The following is a 19,154-nucleotide window of genomic DNA, read 5'->3' as shown; positions in this document are numbered from 1 at the left end:
TTTGAAGTCTTTGTTCTCATCTTCACCCCTTGGTTTGATATGCTTTTAGAACTGTTCCTCATCACCTTTTTGCGTAATCTGAAGATAAGTCTTAGAATTGTTACCCCTAGTACAATGAGGACGACAGTATCGCAAGTTAAGTCAATGATTGAATTGTGCATCTTTATTACTTGTTGAATTGTTATTATGCTTATGATTGTTTTGAATCTTTGTAATGATTGCAATGATCTTGTTGGGTGTTCCCATAATTTCATTTAGCTTATAGGCCTAAGGTATAAGGATTAGTGGGATAAAAAGTCAGGTTTTGATTTTCTTCTGTTTTTCCTATCCTGTCTTTTTAGAGCAGTCTGCATTCTTCGGCTTATATCTCTGATTTCAGATGATCAAAAATCATGATAAAATTATAGACAATAGTAGACTTCACTATCTTTCTGAGACCACAAGAATCACCTTGATAGCTATTTTGGTTATGGAGATATGAAAATCACAAGGCGATGCATCTGTGTTGTTTGTAACCCAGAACAGTTTCTGTTGTGCACTGTTTTTGACCACATAACTGTAGAATTTGGAAAAGTGTTCTATAAGGAAGTTGTGGAGAATTTTATAATCTTACTAATGGTATAAGCTACAATATCATTGGATTAATAGAATGAGAGTTGGAGCTATTTTACTGCACTGCTGTTTTTCTGCTCGCGAGGAATTTCAGATTTCTTGTTCTTGCCCATATACAAGGGTATCAATAGGATGACAGAACGTCTTGATATTAGTTAGCTCATCTAGAAGAAGATGCAAGCTATAGTTTGGTGTCCCCTTATTTATCATTTCTTAAGGGGGGTAGCCAATTTGAAGAATTTGCAAGATGAAGTGTCCTACATATTAGTTTGCGTAGCGGAAGCATGGTGGTACCCAATGATGTGAGAGAAACTCAGAGTTTCAATGAGGTTTGATGGAAGGTTCAAGGAAGGTTTAACCAAGATCATCAAGATTTTGGTAGAGTTACTAGAGAAGCTTTTAAGTTAGTTTGGATCAAGAGACCTCAACTAAGTGTTTGAAGGAATCCAAGAAGAGGTTGGAGTAAAACCTATGTATTAGCTTTGCTAGATCCAAACAAGAGTTTCATATCTACAATGATGCACCTTGTCAAGATGTGGAATGTGTCTTTACGCAAGAAGAAAACTAGTGGTTTGCTCATTAAGTCAACTAAGGAAGCGTGAGTTAAACTACCTAACAAGTTATCTGAAGTTATCCATTATGGAGCATGGAAGTAATATCTTCTTGGAAGAAAAGGTGACATTTAGGAGGATCATAAGAATCTATAGGACATCTTCACTAAGTTGGTCTTGAGCTAGTGATATCCACGTTGGAATGATATTGATTATGACTTGGAAAAGTGATAACACTTGGAGAAGTAAAAGTCACAGCCGATGCCCTTAGCAATGGAGAGTCATGCTATGAAGGTTCGAGTGACACCAAGGACTAAGAATTTGATTCCAAGTTTGAGCAACTTGACCAGAATCATTAATGTTTTGATGGTTGGTGGTAGAATTTTCTACTAACTAAGAGATTCGTCAGGCTCGGTTGGAAGATAAATATTTTAGGAAAAAGAATTGGTATTAAAGGAAAGATGGCCTAGTGATTGGAGTCACTTGAGTATCATTTGGAGTATCTATTAGAACATTGGAATCAGTTTAGCAAGATACTTGGAGTAAGATTAACAGGTATGCAAAGTAAAGTGGGATTCTGATCAAGACGATGGAACTACGTCAGGAAGTAAAGAAGGATTCAAAGACAGAGTATTCTATCTCCTAGTCGACGTCTTCCGAATCTCGGGGATGAGATTCATCTTAAGGGGGTAGAATTGTAACACCCTAAAATTTGTCTCTTTTGAAAATAGGTTTAAAATGATTTATTTCTGAATTTTGTGCTCATGAAACATAGGAAAATAAAAATTTTCATTAACTTAAAAATTATCATAAGGTAGAAACATGTTTGTTGCATTCATGCCGATCGCACCTCGTGTTTCTATGTGCAAAATATGTGTTTTTTATGTTTAGGAGACAAATATATATCTCTAGGAATTTTCCAACTTCTTTCTGGAATTTAATTCCTACCACCTTCACCTTAATCTTTATGTTCCAAGTTCCCAACAATATTTTTATAAGCTCCAAATACTTTATTTGGGTTCATCATGTTCCAAAGTGTCTCTGGAAATTTTCCCCAAATTTTTGGAGGTCACGGAGTATTTTTCGTGGCATAAATATCAATTCTGGACTTTTCTAGAATTATTTTATCGACGAAATTAATTAATTCTAAAAATAATAAATCTCTCATTTTCCCAACGTCCAAAGCCCATGTGCAATAATCTTAATAAATCATAAAGGCCCATGCATTTATTTACTAATGGACTTTAATATTTATTTAGGCTCATTAGTGCGGGTGGATGGTGCAACGTCAATTAGTATCATATTGCTAGTTGATGTAGATGTGGGAAGTTTTTCTTCCTATATATATCAACCAATCCCTTGGGCAAAGCACACCAAAGCTACCGTAAGCGGAGCCCCTAGTTTGGGAAATCCCTCGTGTAGTAAATTATATTTCTCCCCTCTTTCTCTCGCCGTCGCCGTCGCCGTCGTCGTCGCCATCGCCGTCGTCGTCGTCGTCGCTGCTGTCCGTGCCGCCGATGAGCCGTCCGCTGTGCCAAGCTCCGCGTCGCCTCCGCTTGCTCTGCGTCGCCGCAATCCTTCGCAGTAAGTTCGTCATCTCCTCCTCTATCCTTCCGTGTCTTCTCCATCAAAAACCATGCACTGTAGGGTCATTTTTTAGTTTTGCTGTCGAGCTCCGTCGCCGGCCATGGTGCGCCGCCGTGATTTTCCCTGTTCCGGCCGGCCACTGTCGCCTCTTCCACCGCCTGTCCAATCTCGGCCGCCCGCGTCTGATCCGACGGCCGATATTCATCCATACCCCTTTGTCTAGGAATTTTGCAAAAGAGCCCCCGATGTTTTCTGAAATCAGCCTACGGTCCATTACGCAATCCACAGATTACGCCATGTTCTTTCAAAAAGCTTATTTTGCTCGGTTGACTTCAAAAATACGTTTTCACTTATTTACAGATTTGCCATTGATTTTGTTTTAGCCATAACTTCTCCGTTTTAACTCGGATTTGACCCATTCAACCTCATTAGGTTTGTAATTTCATAATCTACATATTCATAATACTGTTAGATATGTTTTCAACTTTTAAAATTCAAGGTTAGATTTAACCTATTATTTTATTAAAGGAAATCTTGTTTATTTCATATCTTTCGCGTTTTAACTCCGTTTTAGCTCATTCAAGTTGCGTTAGATTCATAGCGACAAGATCTACGCGTTAGTAATAATGGTTACCATGTTGCTATTTCTAGAATTTCATGATTTAAATCATATCTTGAATAATAACTATGCAACTGGGTTTTATAAATAAAATATGATTTGTTTCACTTTAGTATTACAATTCAAACTTAAATTTGACTTAATTTATATTACCTATAAAATATCCTATATATGTTTTTATATAATTGAAACACATGAAGCTAATGGTTTTATGAGTAGATCTCTCGGTAGTTGTATCTTTTCAACCATAGCTCCGATTAGCGTGCCTCTCACGACTGTGTGTTTGTAGCGATACGTAGAGTCATGTTTCAAACTCTTTTACTTATTTTTCTATGATTGGTGTACTGTCCTAATTTAGATCTATTGTTTGCTTCGTGTATGATTATATGGATGTTTGTGTGGTGCTTTATGATTAAGTCCAGTCGATGATATATACGTGGTGATCAAGAAGAAGAAGAAGAAGAACGTTGAAGATTAAAGCTTATCGAAGGATCGATGTTTTAAGGCAAGTATAGCATGGGATCTTCCTTGTTACCTATTCACCTTTAATTATTTAATTCATACTGCATGTGTCTACCTTGACTGCCATTAAGGAATTTCTAGTAATTTGTACCTTGTGCCTTGATACCTATGGGGTATTGCATTGGGTAGTATGATGCTAGTGCTCAACTGAAGCCATGATCTTATAACTTGACTAATGGTATATGCAATGAACACTAAAAGATGCTTTTTAGCAACATGGAACAAGGGAGCTAGAGTATTGGGCTATTTTATGGTGCTCTAGATACCTCTCCCTAAGGACTTATCTGTAAGTGATCATCCGGGACTTACAGTATAGCTGTGAGGGCTATATGGCTCTAGCTTGAGCTCAGTATGAGGATCTTTTCTAGCTTGTTATAGGTTACCTTTATTGGCGTAAGAATGGCTTGCCGAATCGGGTATAGAGCGGCCTCTGTCCCCTTGTGTATAGGCTGCGCGTCATTGTGTCATCGGGAAGGGGGCTCTACATCTGTTTGCCGAGTGAATCTAATGGCCCTAATTTGTTAGATGAACCTTTGAAAGGCTTCATAGTGAACCCTACCGACCTTCCTTGGAAGTGGGTCAAGAGATTAGCTACCTTGGGCGAAAGAGTAAATCACGACTCACAGTGAAAGTGTATAACCTCTGCAGAGTGTAAAACTAGTATATCAGCCGTGCTCACGGTCACGAGCGGCCTTAGAACCCTTACGGAATAGATGATCACTAATGGTTAATGATGATGAACACTAATGATATGGATGATGAAGATGCTCATTAATTATGACTATTTATGCTATTTATTATTTATGTTTACCTGATCATGTGTTTATATGGGCTTGTGGATAAACTTGTTGCTACTCAATTGCTAAAATCATGACTCATTAAAAGCTAATCGCAGTTAAACCAGTATCAGCCTTTTGAGCCTCATGAACCCCATGTTATATTTGTTGAGTACGACATGTACTTACGCTTGCTTTATTTTTTAATTATTTGGATAAAAATCCTGGATGGGTACTAGATTGCTAGAGTTTGGAGGAATTAGGCTTATGATCAACCAGTCAGTTGTCCCAGTGGAACTAGAGTCTTCGCCTGAAGATCGGAGTTATCTTTCCGTTGTCTATACTCTGAGGTTATATTCTTTACACTAATACGTTATGTATTTAAGCATTGTCTTTTGATATTACCCTTATTTGTAGCTATATGTGAGATTTGACTTCATGGGCTCACATATAGTGTGTATCTGGTTTTGTTCTTAAAATCGGGTGCTACAACATACAACGCAAGTATATATATACATTGCACATATCCGAGTGGCACTCTAGGCAACTACAATTTTTTTCTTAACAAACTAATCATAAGGTTTAAATGGACAATTTATATTGTTGGCAGCTTTTGTTACACTAAAAGTAGACATCAGTGGCATTGGAGGTCTAAAATTTTTTTGACTCAAGGGCTAAGTAGGAGCTAGATGTTTTTTATGATATTACAGATATGGAATTAGGAACATTCTAATTGTTCCTCTTATTAAAAGGGAAAGGGAACTACTCTAGGAATGTAGCACTCAACTCTAACTTAAGCTAATTGGCTAGCTAGCTTTTTGTATTCGATCTAACTTGTAATTGCTTTAGTCATATATTTTGATATAATTTGATATATATGTGGAAAGATACTGACTTTGGTGATATATTGTATATATTTTATATGCATTTGGTATATATAGGGTCCAGTTATATGTATTTTGATGTATAAGGTTTTACAGATGTGAATTTTGATATATAGACTTTAGTCATATGCATTTTGGTATATGAAAAACATTGACTTCAGTGATATATATAGGGAAATTCTTATGAATATATGAATTTTGGTGTATGAATTCATATATTTACTCCAGTGATATGAATTGTTATATATTAACTTTAGTGAGAAGAGATGGCTGGACGTCTCCCTGAACCGATTGTCTCGAGTTGGGGCTATTGTATTGCTTGGGGATTTGAACCAAGGTTGCCAGATGTACCGTTCAGTCATCCTAGCATAGTAAGCAACGATATATTTTTTAATACATTAATATGTCTTAAATATGCTTGTACACAATATATTTTTTCTGATATGTATATATACGTGTTTCTTTAATGTACCGTTGGTAATTGACCCAATCATTTGGCTTGAAGAGACACTTTCATATTTCGGGGTCGAGGGACTGGATGTTGAGAGCTTTGATGTAGATAATGGTCGATTGGTCCAATCTCGAATTGACTTTTTCATCGCCGCTAGGAGGGGTACATGTGCTGTACAAATCTCAAAGGTGGGAGTAAAGGCACCTGAGAAGAAAGTTGCAATTATATATGCTCTCAAATTATGTTTGAATAAGCTTGCAAATATTGGGTACACCCTGCCTACACTATCCTCCATGACGATACAAGCAATAGATGTGGGCTCGCATCATGATGTTGCGGGCTTCTGTACAAGGATTGCTCGAACCAACCGAAATGATGTGGTAAAGTCGAAGTCGAACTCATAACTTATATTCAGATTTGTTGTTATTCAAAAACTTTGTTCTCATATCTATTTTTTGTGCCAACAATTACAGGTTGAGGACTATGACTTAACCTATAAAGGTTGTAGCTTTGAAGCCATTCTAAACCAGACAATATATGCATTGGGTTTTGATTGGAAATATGCCGATGAATGTCCAACACTACTATGGAAGGATTTCAGGAAAAGCTGATTATGACTAAGAGGAGATCATCTGACCCACCAACTTCTCGACCACCGCTTACTGTCTTTAGTAGACCTGTGCTGGTACTTTTGAAGCAAGGGAGAGTGCACTACTTAATGCATTGCTTTACGTCAATAATATTTGTGGATACAAAATCGGTGACCTACATTTCGCCGAGTACATAATACGACGTAGTCAAACTTGACAGTGATCTACTTGCGCTTGCATGAACTTGATGTGTAATTGAACTTTGGGGTTGGACATCTAGTTTATTGTAATGACTTGTTTTAAATTATTATGGTTTGTATGAACTTGATGAATGGGGATGATCGTGTAATATATAAGTTCTTAATTAGTTCCATTCTTACTTATGGATGACATACAATAGTATAGCATATAATACGTGTACGAAAACTATTTGAAACGAAAACAAATTGAATGGAAAGAAACTGCAAAAGAAAAGAAAAGAAAACAAAAACAAAAAGAGTAATATTTAGTCCTGGTTGGTTCTACCAACCGGGTCTGGAGGTGCCCGCCCTCTGGTCGTCCTGGAGGCCCCTTTAGTCCCGGTTGGTATAAGCAACTGGGACTAAAGGGTCCCCACTCAATCTCGGTTAACAGACCTGGGACTAAAGGGCGGGCCTTTAGTCCCAGTTGGAAAACCAGGACTAGAGGGGGTTTTCCAACCGGGATTGCTACTCAGTCCTGCACTAGTGTCATGATCTAAGGGAGCCTACACATTCCGAGAGCATTGAAGTGTAAATAAGCTCTTCATCCTTTTTTCCCAACCTAATCTTTCTTGTTGAAATAGTTAGTGCATACAACTTAGTAATAAATGTTAGATTTTGAAATATTCTCACCTTATAATAGGGCACACATGTAGTATTTTTGTACTTCCTAATCTTTTATATGTTATATTATTAGCTTTGCCTTAAGTGAAACATTACTATCTTTGACAATCCATTTGAAAGCCTATTAGGCTACTTGATCCCCATTCTTTCTATGGTACTTCTTCCATTCCAAATTATTAGTCATTCCAATAATCTTAGAGAGTAAAAGCATATCAATTTTGACCAAGTACCCGAAGCCTTTTTAAGTATACACTAGAAAGACACGCGGTGTTGCCGCGCTCTTCGGTGAAGGCCCAGCTTGTATGTGGAAGCTCTGATCCGGTTTATCCTGAGCCTGTCACTTTTCAGTGATATACTATTGATAACAAATTAACAGCGACGTAACCTGAATAGAAAGCTAAGTTGTCTGGCGATTTTGGAGGAAATGATAGAACAATGCTTCTTGTGCAGTACAGAAGTTAGCAATGGTGTCAACCGCTAGTTCCGCTACTGATAACAATGGTCGCTACTGAAAACAGTTTTTTTTGAAGTATACACCTACAACTGACAGGTCTATCCATGACTCTTGCTGATTGTCATAGCATAACATACATTAATGCGAAATTGCTGTCTCTGAAGAATGAAAGGAAATTTGTTTTTTTTCAGTGTAAGACAAATTGAAGGTACGACTACCATTTCAGCTATGACCAACTAACAATAGTAACCATGATTCCGTGAATTGAAAACTGGTAGCTTAACCTTTGTTATAATCTCCAAGAGGGGTAGAGACAATTTTGTATGGAAGGAGGGTATCTTCATCTGAAGAACCTTGTGGAGTTGTAATTTCAGGCGCTGCATCTTCACTGCTAACATTTGAAATCTTTTAATCAGCATCAGTGTATTTGCCCTACAACTCAGGATCTAAGTCCCTATATTGTTGCCCTGGAGCATCATTAACTACTTGATCTGTAAAAGAAAACACATGAAAGGCCCATCATTATACTGCTTGGGTTTGCATTCAGATCCTCAACCACAGAAAAAACACACTTATTGGAGGCTAACTGCTACTTGATGTAATCCATAGCATCATTACCTGATGAGAAACCACAAATTTGCACATGACTTTCATCAAATCTGGACTCTAAGGATGACCGCAGTTGATCGCATCCATCAATGTGGCTTGTGGCAGGCACTTAAGCATGGCAACACCAGATGAAAGACATCACGACGTGCATAGCAAATGAAGAGGAGACGGCGCTGCGAAGCGGGTGCACAGAACCTGCGCCCCTGTGACGGCCACGAGCCTGGGCGGAGATAAGTATGCGGACCTGGCGCGCTGCGAGGCCCGCGCACTGAACATGCGCCCTGCGGGGAGGGATGGCGCAGTGACGGGCACGCGCGTAGTCGGAGGACGGCCGGTGGGCGGAGGCACCTTCCTCCCATCTGGGCTCACTGCGCCTGCCTCTAAGGCCGGGATTGGGAGGGGGACGGCCGGGCCTGCAGCGCTCGAGCCCCACGCCCGCGCCAGGGCCGGCGAGGGAGAGCAGCAGTGGAGGAGGAGGAGGAGGCGCAGGAGGAGGTGGGCGGCCGACGCCGCCGCATCCCGGTCGCACCAGTCGCCGTGGTCGCGTCGGGACAGAGAGGATCCGGCGATATACAGGTCTAATTTTGGTAAAGTTTGAGGGCTTTTTTGAAAAAAAAACTTGAGACGAGGCCTGGACTACGGGTTGATTCAACTAAAGTTCGGGATTTTTTTTTAAAAAATACCAGGGCTCGCACGATCTGGGCCATCCGCGCGCCTGATCGAACGGCCTCGAAAAGCACGTGACGTGGCACGCTGGCTGGCCATCTTTTGGAGGCAGGATTCATATGGTAAGATTGGCCATCGAGTACCCCAAGCCGCGCCGATGGTACTTGATGTCTCACTGGTTCTTCCTCAGCAGCTCGTAAGGTGCTCAGCAGGCGTCGGCACGAAACCCAACGGTTCCATACTCTGAATCATACAAAACCTGCATGGTGCGCTGGTTCACGTTGCCTATGACGCCGTCTCCATGGTAGTCGGGCCTCATGCCTGCGAAAGCCAGGCAGCCTTCCACGAGGATGAATGGGCAATCCATCTCGTTCACTAAGCCTTTCGCAAGTCTACTGAGAACAAATTTACAAGCAAAATAGACAAAAATCGTCCTTCTGAGCTTAAGTCTCTTTGATGAAACAAGAACCAAAATATTCCTCCTTTCCGTTTGCATTCCGTGCCTTATGACCTTATCTGCGAGCTGTTTTTTGTTGTTTCGATTTGGAAGGGCTATAATGCACGCTACCGTTAATCCGTTATTTTGTTGCCAAATGTATGTCTGCCAGAGACGAAAGTGGCATCATGCATAGGGCGTGTTCATAAACAGCATCTACATGTTCATTCATGCTTATTCGGATCATTGAAATACATTACTTTGGGACCATATTTTACCATATTCCCTTAAAATTATTGACTGACTGGAGCGATCTATACTCTTATAGGTAGCGAACATTAATTAGTTTGATCGATGAAATTTAGCATGCACCAGGGCGGAATCCAAGGGTGCTGCCTCGGACATCGAATAGCATCTCGAACGTATGAACGTTCCCCAAGATTCCGTTGTCGCCATCATGGCCCGTGGCCGTGAACACGAGGCACCCAGCGTAGAGGATGCCGGAGATGTCAAGGTCATGGCGGCGCCACGGGAGAAACTCAGTGTCACCGTCGGCACCGCAATTGTGTTGAAGCCGCTGAAGTTGAAGCAGGTGTCCAGGTTGCCCACCGGGGCCGCCGACGGGTACGCCTTCATCTCTTTCCTGAACGCCGTCCGTAGCGCCTGGTACGCCGTCGGCGGCAGCTGCGTGATGACGGTACCGGAGTTGACGACGGACGTGGCGGAGAAGACCGAGGCCGGCACATTGAGCTTCGTCCCGACCACAGTGATGCTCTGGAGGAACACGCCGTAGAACGTAGGAACGTTGAATCTCACCAGCGGCGTGCGTGCGTACCCCGACGACGCGCCACCGTCGGAGATCAAACCGCGGCGGGAGGCAGTAGGAGAACGCCTTGCTGCCGTAAGTCGCCGCCGCCTGCGACACGAGGGACTCCGTGTCGCCACCGAGCCCCATGAGGCCGTCCAGCTGGCCCACGAAGCCGCGGCTGCGCGGCGGCTGCACCCGAACTGGAAGCTCTTTGCTTCGGACGAGGTGAGGCTCAGTGTGTCGGAGCCGTGCGTCGTAGCAACTGGTTTTAACATCCAAACCAGATACACAAGCCATATGTGAGGGTTGGGAGTCAAATCTCAAGTATAACTATAAATAAGGGTAATATTAATAGATAATGCTTAATATATAACGTATTTAGTATAGAAAATATAACTTTAGGCAGCAAACAGCGTCAAGATAATTTCGATCTTCGGGTGAAGACTCCAATTCCACATGGACAACTGATTGTTTGATCACAAGCATAATTCCTTCAACCTTTAGCAATCTAGTACCCATTCAGGATTTTTATCCAAATAATTAAAAATTAAAGCTAGCATAAGTACATGTCATACTCAACAAATATAACATTGGTTCATGAGGCTCAAAAGGCTAGCACTGGTCAACTGCGATTAGCATTTAATGAGTCATAATTTTAGCAATTGAGTGACAACAAGTTTATTCACAAGCCCATATAAACACATGATCAGGTAAACATAAATAATAAATAGCATAAATAATTAACCATTAATGAGCATCTTTATCATCAGTGTTCATCATCTATTCCGTAAATGTTCCAAGACCGTTCGTGACCGTGAGCACGGCTGATATATCAATTTTACACTCCGCAGAGGTTGTAGACTTTCACTGTGAGTCGAGATTTACCCTTTCGCCTGAGATCGCGAGCTTCTTAACCTACTACCAAAGAAGGTCATCAGGGTTCACTATGAATCCTTTCAAAGGTTCTTCTAACAAATTAGGGCGGCTAGATTCACTCGGTGAACAGATATAGGTACCTTCTTGTCGAATGGCACAATTCCATTACGGCTATATACATAAGAGTAGAGGTTGTCCTATACCTGATTCGGCAAGCTATTCTTACGCAATAAAGGTAACTTCTAACAAGCTAGAAAATGTCCTCATACTGAGCTAATGCCAGAGCCATATAGCCTTCACAGTTGTACTGTAAGTCCCGAATGATCATTTAAAGATAAGTCCTTAGGGAGAGAAATCTAGAGCACTATAACAACAGCCGAATGCTCTAGCCCCTTGTTCCATGTTGCCTAAAAGCATCTTTTAGTGTTTTGTTGCATATACCATTAGTCAAGTTACAAGATCATCGCTTTAGTTGAGCACTAGCATCATACTACCCAATGCAATACCCCATAGGTAACAAGGAATCCAAGATATCAAATAGCTAGAAAAATTACTATGGTTGTCAAGGTAGACACATGCAGCATAAATTAAATGATTAAAGGTGTATAGGACAACAAGGAAGATTCTATGCTATACTTGCCTTATAACTCTGATCCTTCTCCAAGTCCAAAACTTCAAAGGAACTCCTTGATCAACACGTAAAGCTTACCGACTAGACATGATCATAAAGCACCACACAAGCATCCATGCAATCATACACGAAGCAAACAATAAATCTAAATTGGAATAGTACACCAATGAAAAAGAATTTGAAATCAAATCTGCGTGTTGCTACAATCACACAAAAGCGAAGAGCACGCTAATCCAAGCTATGCTATAAAAGATACATCTACCGATAGATTTGCTTTATACGTGGAAAAGAAAACTATATGCTTCATTTATTTTAACTATATAAATTCATACATATATAAGATATTTTATAAATAATATAAATTAAATAAAGTCAAATTTAGATTTGAATTATAAAACTAAAATAAAATAATTCATATTTTATTTATAAAATCCAGTTGCATAATTATTATTCAAATTAGAGTTTAAACCATGAAATTCTAGAAATAGTGACATGATAAACATTATTACAAACGTGTAGATCTTGTTGCAATGAATCTAGCACAACTTCAACAGGTCAAATCAGAGCTAAAACGTCGAATATATGATTTAAACAAGATTTCCTTTAATAAAATAATAGATTAAATCTAACCACAAATTTTAAAAGTTGAAAACATATTTAACAGTAGTATGAACATGTAGACAACGTAAATACGAACCTAATGCAATTTGAACGGGTCAAATCGAAGTTAAAATGACAAAGTTATAGCCTAAATAAATCTAGTAGTAAAACTGTAAATAAATAAAAACGTATTTTTGAAGTCAACCGAACAAAATACGCTTTTAAAAAAGCTATCTGCCCGCTGTGTCATCGCGCACTGCCCATGCAGCAACATAAAGACCAAGACTTTGAGGACTATGACGACTCCGACGAAGACGACACTGACTCTGACGAAGACGACGCCGTAAATTATAAGGAGGAGAGCACATCGGTGGTTCCAGATCCAGAGGAGTCCTAACCCTAAGACCTGCCTACAACAAACAATGGCGGAGCCATGATTCCAAGAAACAAAAGGATAGCAAAACTGTGAGGCTGAGTTCTACCACCGCTGGCTCGCACGCACGTCCGCCGCCGCCGGCCCGCGCGTCCGCCCGCACGTGAAGGCCGCGCGCCACCGACCGCATGCGACCTGCACCTCGCCTGCCCACACGTACGCCGCACGCATCTGTCCTAGCGCCGGTGGTCACCCAGACCCCGGCGGCCACCGCCTAAGCCGCCGCCGGTTGCTCCGGCCATGGCGCCCGCCTCCATCGGGTGATGCTAGTGCCTAGCGAAGGTCCGCACTAGCTCCTCGGCGTTTCATCAGACCTGGAGGAGGATCCTGCGATGCTTGCATGCAAGCTGTTTGAAGATTTGCGGCAGCCGCCTCACCTCCCCATTGGTGAGATCGCGTCCACCGCCGGCCTCCTCCACCACCCTTGCTGATCTGCTATGCCATCGTCAACATGGGGTTTTGCTCTGACCTCACCGCCCATCTGGATTTCTCCCATGGGCGAGCCTTTGAAGAATAGGTGGATCACCATTTTGGTACCTTGGTACACTATCCTTCCCCTTCGCTCGATGGATCTATTTTTTCTGCTGGACACTTTTCGCCCCTTCCTATTTCGGTTGATGGAGGATTCAGTCTCCCTGGCCCTCCAATCGTGTTTAGGTGGTCGTGCAGCTGGGTTTCATGTTCAATTCTTAAGCATGAACCACTTTCGTTTCTCTGTCTCTTGCAAGCAATTTGGTTTTCACGTGTATCGCCTTCGTTGTGTGATCTCTTCCCAATTTGACGTCTACTTTCATCTTTGGAATAATGGTATGCCCAACTAGGAACGTGAAAAACATCTCTAGGAAGAAGAACAGGAAAAAGAATGGTCAACTGTTCTTTCTAAGAACACAAAGAGATCGATCAAAAAGGCAAATAACAAGCATGTTTCCTTTGCGAAAATATTGGTGCAAATGACACTAAAAAAACCAGCTCAGCCTCCTAGTCTAATATGTTTTGGCTCCCTTCTTGTTCCTCTACCTTCCAAGCCTAAGATTGGAGTGATCTCCCTCCCCTTTGTTGGACGCAAATTTGATTTTCGTCTCGATCACAGCCGTGTTCTTCGCGACAGTTCTGAGATGCATGTTTCCTCATCCGATGCTATTTGCATGGCAAATTTCCTTGAAGCCAAAGTTTCGAATTCAATTTCAAATCCCTGTTTGGGCCGCACGGGCTGCAGCCATTGCCTGGATACTAGGCATGATCGTTCTCAGTGTGCAAACAATATCAGATGTCGAGCCTATTTTAACTATGGCCATGTTCAGAGAATATGTCTCACTAATGCCCAGCCCAGATTGGTCTGGATACGGAAGGAATCCCAACAAATCGCATTGACTATGAAGACCTAGAATCTCATGCCGTCAACGCTGGGAAGTCAGACTCTTTACCTTTCCAAAGTCGGGATCAGCCCAATCCAGCCCACCCAATCCCAATTGTTGCAAAGGACCATCAGATGGAAGATAATGGAGTCCAAGCTGGTGTTGTAGATGGAATCCAAGCTAGTGCTGCAGATGGTGCTCACACTATAGCTGACAATTGGGCTGCTTGGAACCCTGCTCCAGCTCCTAAAGTAGTTGCTCAGAATGAACCAGAGGTTCCTCCAGAAGACAACTCTTCTTCTAATGATGCATCCTCTCCTCTGGCTGATGAAGAGGCTCTCAAGTTTATGGCAGCTAATAAGCTATATGCAGATCAGCTCTTCTACACCAATAATGGGTTAACTGATGGCTTCATAAGGCATGGCATCTACCCTCTGAACTTGGCTTTTCCCAATGCCAAGTCTCTTTGCTCTCCTACAGTGAACACCATTGTGATTGACAAGAATATTTTTAATGCACATGAGGCAGTTGAGGTTTTTGTGCCTAATAGAATGGATTTGGTTCCCTGGAAACCAGTGGTCTGTGTTGTGATGCTCTAAGTTCTAGCAGAGAACTTACAGCGCAAGGAGGAAGCAGCTAAAGAACAAGTTGGTGAGGGGAGTGATGGGCCGATTGTCAGCCCAGACTTTGGCCTGCAGCTCTACAGCTCTGGCCAGAGATATTTCAAAGTAGGCGTATTGCCAAGTCTTTAGCCAAAGAGACTCCTACTACTCTTGCAATCATACTAGGTGGCTTATCTGATTCCAGCCTGCCTAGTTTTGAATTTCAAATGGGGGAGAATAGGCCTAGCCCATCAGTCGCTAAGGGCCAAAAGAATAAGTCTGTTGTGGCTCTCCCAACACTGGTATCAACAAGCAGTATGAGCACTCCCTTGACCCAATCCAGTGTGCGATGTAGCCGTAGACATTCCAACAAAGAAGGTTATTGCACTATTAGACTCGCCAATGTGCCATCCAAGAAGTTTCGTGGTCATGACATTGATGATTTTGTGAATGGGATATTCTTGGGTGATTTCAATTTCTACATATCTCTCAGCAATCGCATCAGACCAGGAGGAAACCTTGCAGATACTCTCATCTTCAATGTGGCCATCGATCACCTGGGCTTAGTTGAACTGCCTTTAAAAGGACATGCCCTTACATGGAGTAACATGCAGTCCAAACATCTTTTAGAGCAACTTGATTGGTTTTTTACATCCCCCAATTGGACAATTGATTTCCCCAATACTGAAGTGCTCCCCATGGCAAAGATCACTTCAGATCACATCGCCTGCAAGATCATTATCAGTACCAACATTCCAAGAGTGAATCTATTCTGTTTTGAGAATTTATGGGTAGAGCAAGATGATTTCCTCGACACAGTGTTGGACTGTTGGAATATTACACCCACCCTCAATGATGCAGCACAAAATATGTCCTCTAAGTTCAAAGCACTCAGAGCTAGTTTGAAACACCGGAGTAAACATCTATCAAATTTGGGTCTGTTGATTAGTAACTGCAACCAGGTTATCTGCTTCATTGATGCCCTAGAGGATAGACATGAGCTCTATAATGCAGAAGCTAACCTCAGATGTGCAGTCAAGCGACAACTCCAGAAGTGGTTACGGTATAAAAATTTGTATTAGAAGAAATGTTTCACAGTCAATAGGATTAAACTTAAGGATGAATGCACAAAATTCTTCCATGGTATGGAAACTATTTCATATAGGAAAAATGCCATTTCCTAGATTATGAATGAGCATGGAGTTTGGATTCAGGATCATGAGACTAAAGCAGGGTTGCTATGGACTGCTTTCAGAAACCGTATGGGTGCCACATCCTCTCCTACCATGCTTTTTGACCTCACCAGCATGATCACACATGTGGATGGCCTAAATGCCTTGGTGAGCCCAATCTCGCATGATGAAGTTGACTCAGTGGTCAAGCATATGCCAAATGACAAAGCGCCTGGACCTGACAGTTTCAATGGTCTATTCCTAAAGAAGTGCTGGCAGTTTATCAAAGGTGACTTCTACTCACTATGCTCTGATTTCTACTCAGGTCTAGTCAACCTTGAGTGCATCAACACCTCTTATATCACCCTAGTGCCAAAAAAGAATATCCCAGAGATAGTAAATGATTTTTGGCCTATATCTCTTATGAACATTTCATTGAAGGTGATCACTAAAATCTTAGCTAAGAGACTGCAAGTAGTCATACTATGAATTGTCCATCCCAACCAATATGGTTTCAATCGGCCACGTATGATACATGATTGTTTAGCATGGAGTTATGAGTATATCCATCAGTGCCACCAGTCAAAACGGGAGATAATCATACACAAGTTAGATTTTGAGAAAGTGTTTGACATAGTAGAACACTCTACCATCATCCAAGTTATGAGGCATTTGGGATTTCTAGAAAGATGGTTGACTTGGGTACAAACAATCCTCTCTTCTAGCTCCTCAGCAGTGTTGTTGAATGGTGTTCCTAGGAAAATTTTCAAATGCAAGAGAGGTGTGTCCGGCAGGGGGACCCATTATCACCTCTCCTCTTCATTCTTGTGGCTGAGCTTGTGCAAATTTTGGTTAACCGGGCTGCATCCATGGATATACTCACCACACCAATTCCCCAACCTATGGTAGATTTCCCTACAGTGCAATATGCGGATGACACGCTGATGCTAGACAACTCTTCTTCCTCAAGGCCCCTTTACACAGCTTCACAATCTCAACAGGTCTCCATGTGAATTATAGAAAGTCACATATGTACCCTATCCATATTACTCAAGAGAAGTTGTCTCATCTTGCTGCTACATTTGGATGTGATGTGGGCTCAATGTTGTTCACCTATTTGGGGCTACCCATGGGCACAACCAAGCCAAAATTTGAAGACCTGACCCCAATGATGGATTGAGTGGAAAGAAGGCTCTCAGCATGCTCCACTTGGCTATTGTACTCAGGTAGACTAGAAATGGTAAACTCTACGATCACACCCATTACCACCTATGCAATGTGCACTATCAAGCTGCCAAAAGGGGTGATCGACAACATTGACCGAGCAAGGAAGCAGTGCCTGTGGAGAGGCAATGATGCTGAATGCAAAAAGGGTGGTAATCTGGTTGCTTGGGAAATAGTTATGAAACCAAAGGAGAAAGGTGGACTAGGTGTTTTGAACCTAAGACTGCAAAATGACGCCCTACTCATGAAACACCTAAGTAAGTTCTATAACAAGGCCGACATCCCCTGGGTGCATTTGATTTGGAATAAATACTACTCCACCAAAGTACCACATGTTTCTAGAGAATCGGGCTCCTTCTAGTTGAAGGATGTGCTCAGACTCAACATCATTTTCAGAGGTGTTGTCAGGTGTGAATTAGGCAATGGCTCCTCCATCTGCTTCTGGGATGATCTATGGACACATTCGGTGCTAGCTCAAACATATCCAAGATTGGCCTCTTTTGCCAGAAATAGAGGTGCTTCAGTGCTGGAAATCATTGAGGCCGTTGATCTTGACAGCTTGTTCCTACTACCTCTCTCACAACAGGCTTTCGAAGAGCTTGAAACTCTACAAGCTCAGTTACAAGATATACCATATGATGAAGATGTAGTGGATCGATGGATTCCTATTTGGGGCAACACATATACCTCATGGCGTTTCTATTCTCAGGTATTCAAGAATATGGATACATATCCGATCTTCAAGATCATTTGGAAGTCTAGATGCACCCCGCGTGTAAAATTCTTTGCTTGGTTGGTTCTGGTAGATCGCCTCAACACCAAGACTATGTTGCGTAGAAGACATCTCGACATCCAGGGCACTGATATATACGTCATGTGTGATAGTGGAGAAGAGGAGACCATCGACCATTTGTTCTTTGAATGCACATTTGCAAAAGAATGTTGGGCGACTATACATATCAACTGGGACACATCACTACCTCTGTTGGACAGGTACACCCAAGCTCGAGGCACCCACAACATAGCTTTCTTCATAGAAGCAACTCTAATAGCAGCTTGGGAGTTGTGGAAAGTGCGCAATGACAAGATCTTCCAGAGAAGAGACCCAACCCCTAGTATTTGGTTATCGAATTTTAAGAACCAATGTAAACTTCAGTCTGTTCGTATTAAGGATGACCTTAGGTCAACCTTCTATGTTTGGCTTGATGCTTTTAGCTAGATTTGTATGTAAGACCCTCTCTCCTATTTTAAATTAATTAAAAAGTTGCTCACTGTGGGGATCTCCCCTCACAGTCTTTTCGGTCAAAAAATACGCTTTTTAAAAGAAGAAGGCATAATCTATGAAATACGAAATGGACCGCGGGTTCGATAATAGAAAAGCACAGGGGCTCTTAGCAAAAATATAGGGATGGTAGGTTATATACTTAAAAACTTAGAGGACTCTTTAGCAAATATGCCAAGCCAAAAGGGTAACTTCTAATTTGAGCCCTTGAGTGTTGATCGGGTGGTTGAGATTAGATGGGAGGGAGAGAATGAAGGTGCGGCCGGCTGGAACAAGACTCTAGACGGTGGTGGCCATTAACAGCGGTGAGGAGCTCATCGGCATGCATGGGAAAGAGCCTACGAGCCATGTTATGACACGGGGAAGGCATCGGGAGAGAGAGCGGAGCATGGCGAATAAACCTAGGAGGTTATCGTCGACGATGAGGCACAGAAGGGGCACGGGACATGGCGGAGTAGATGGAAATGATGGCGCTAGGGTGCTACAGCGGCGACGTGGCTTGAGGCGAGGCGATAGCTTGCGATAAGGGTTGGGAACGGGGCGGTGCAAGC

General features: G+C 41.9%; 1 pseudogene; it reads right to left on the bottom strand.

Moving 5' to 3' along the window:
- Positions 1-9,981: 9,981 nt before the first annotated feature.
- Positions 9,982-19,154, bottom strand: part of LOC136523947 (uncharacterized) — an 80,053-nt pseudogene continuing 70,880 nt past the window's right edge.

The sequence above is a fragment of the Miscanthus floridulus genome, chromosome 18, assembly GCF_019320115.1.
Source record: "Miscanthus floridulus cultivar M001 chromosome 18, ASM1932011v1, whole genome shotgun sequence".
Taxonomy (NCBI): domain Eukaryota; kingdom Viridiplantae; phylum Streptophyta; class Magnoliopsida; order Poales; family Poaceae; genus Miscanthus; species Miscanthus floridulus.
Note: the sequence above shows the minus strand (reverse complement) of the source record. Positions and strands in the feature narration are given on the sequence as shown.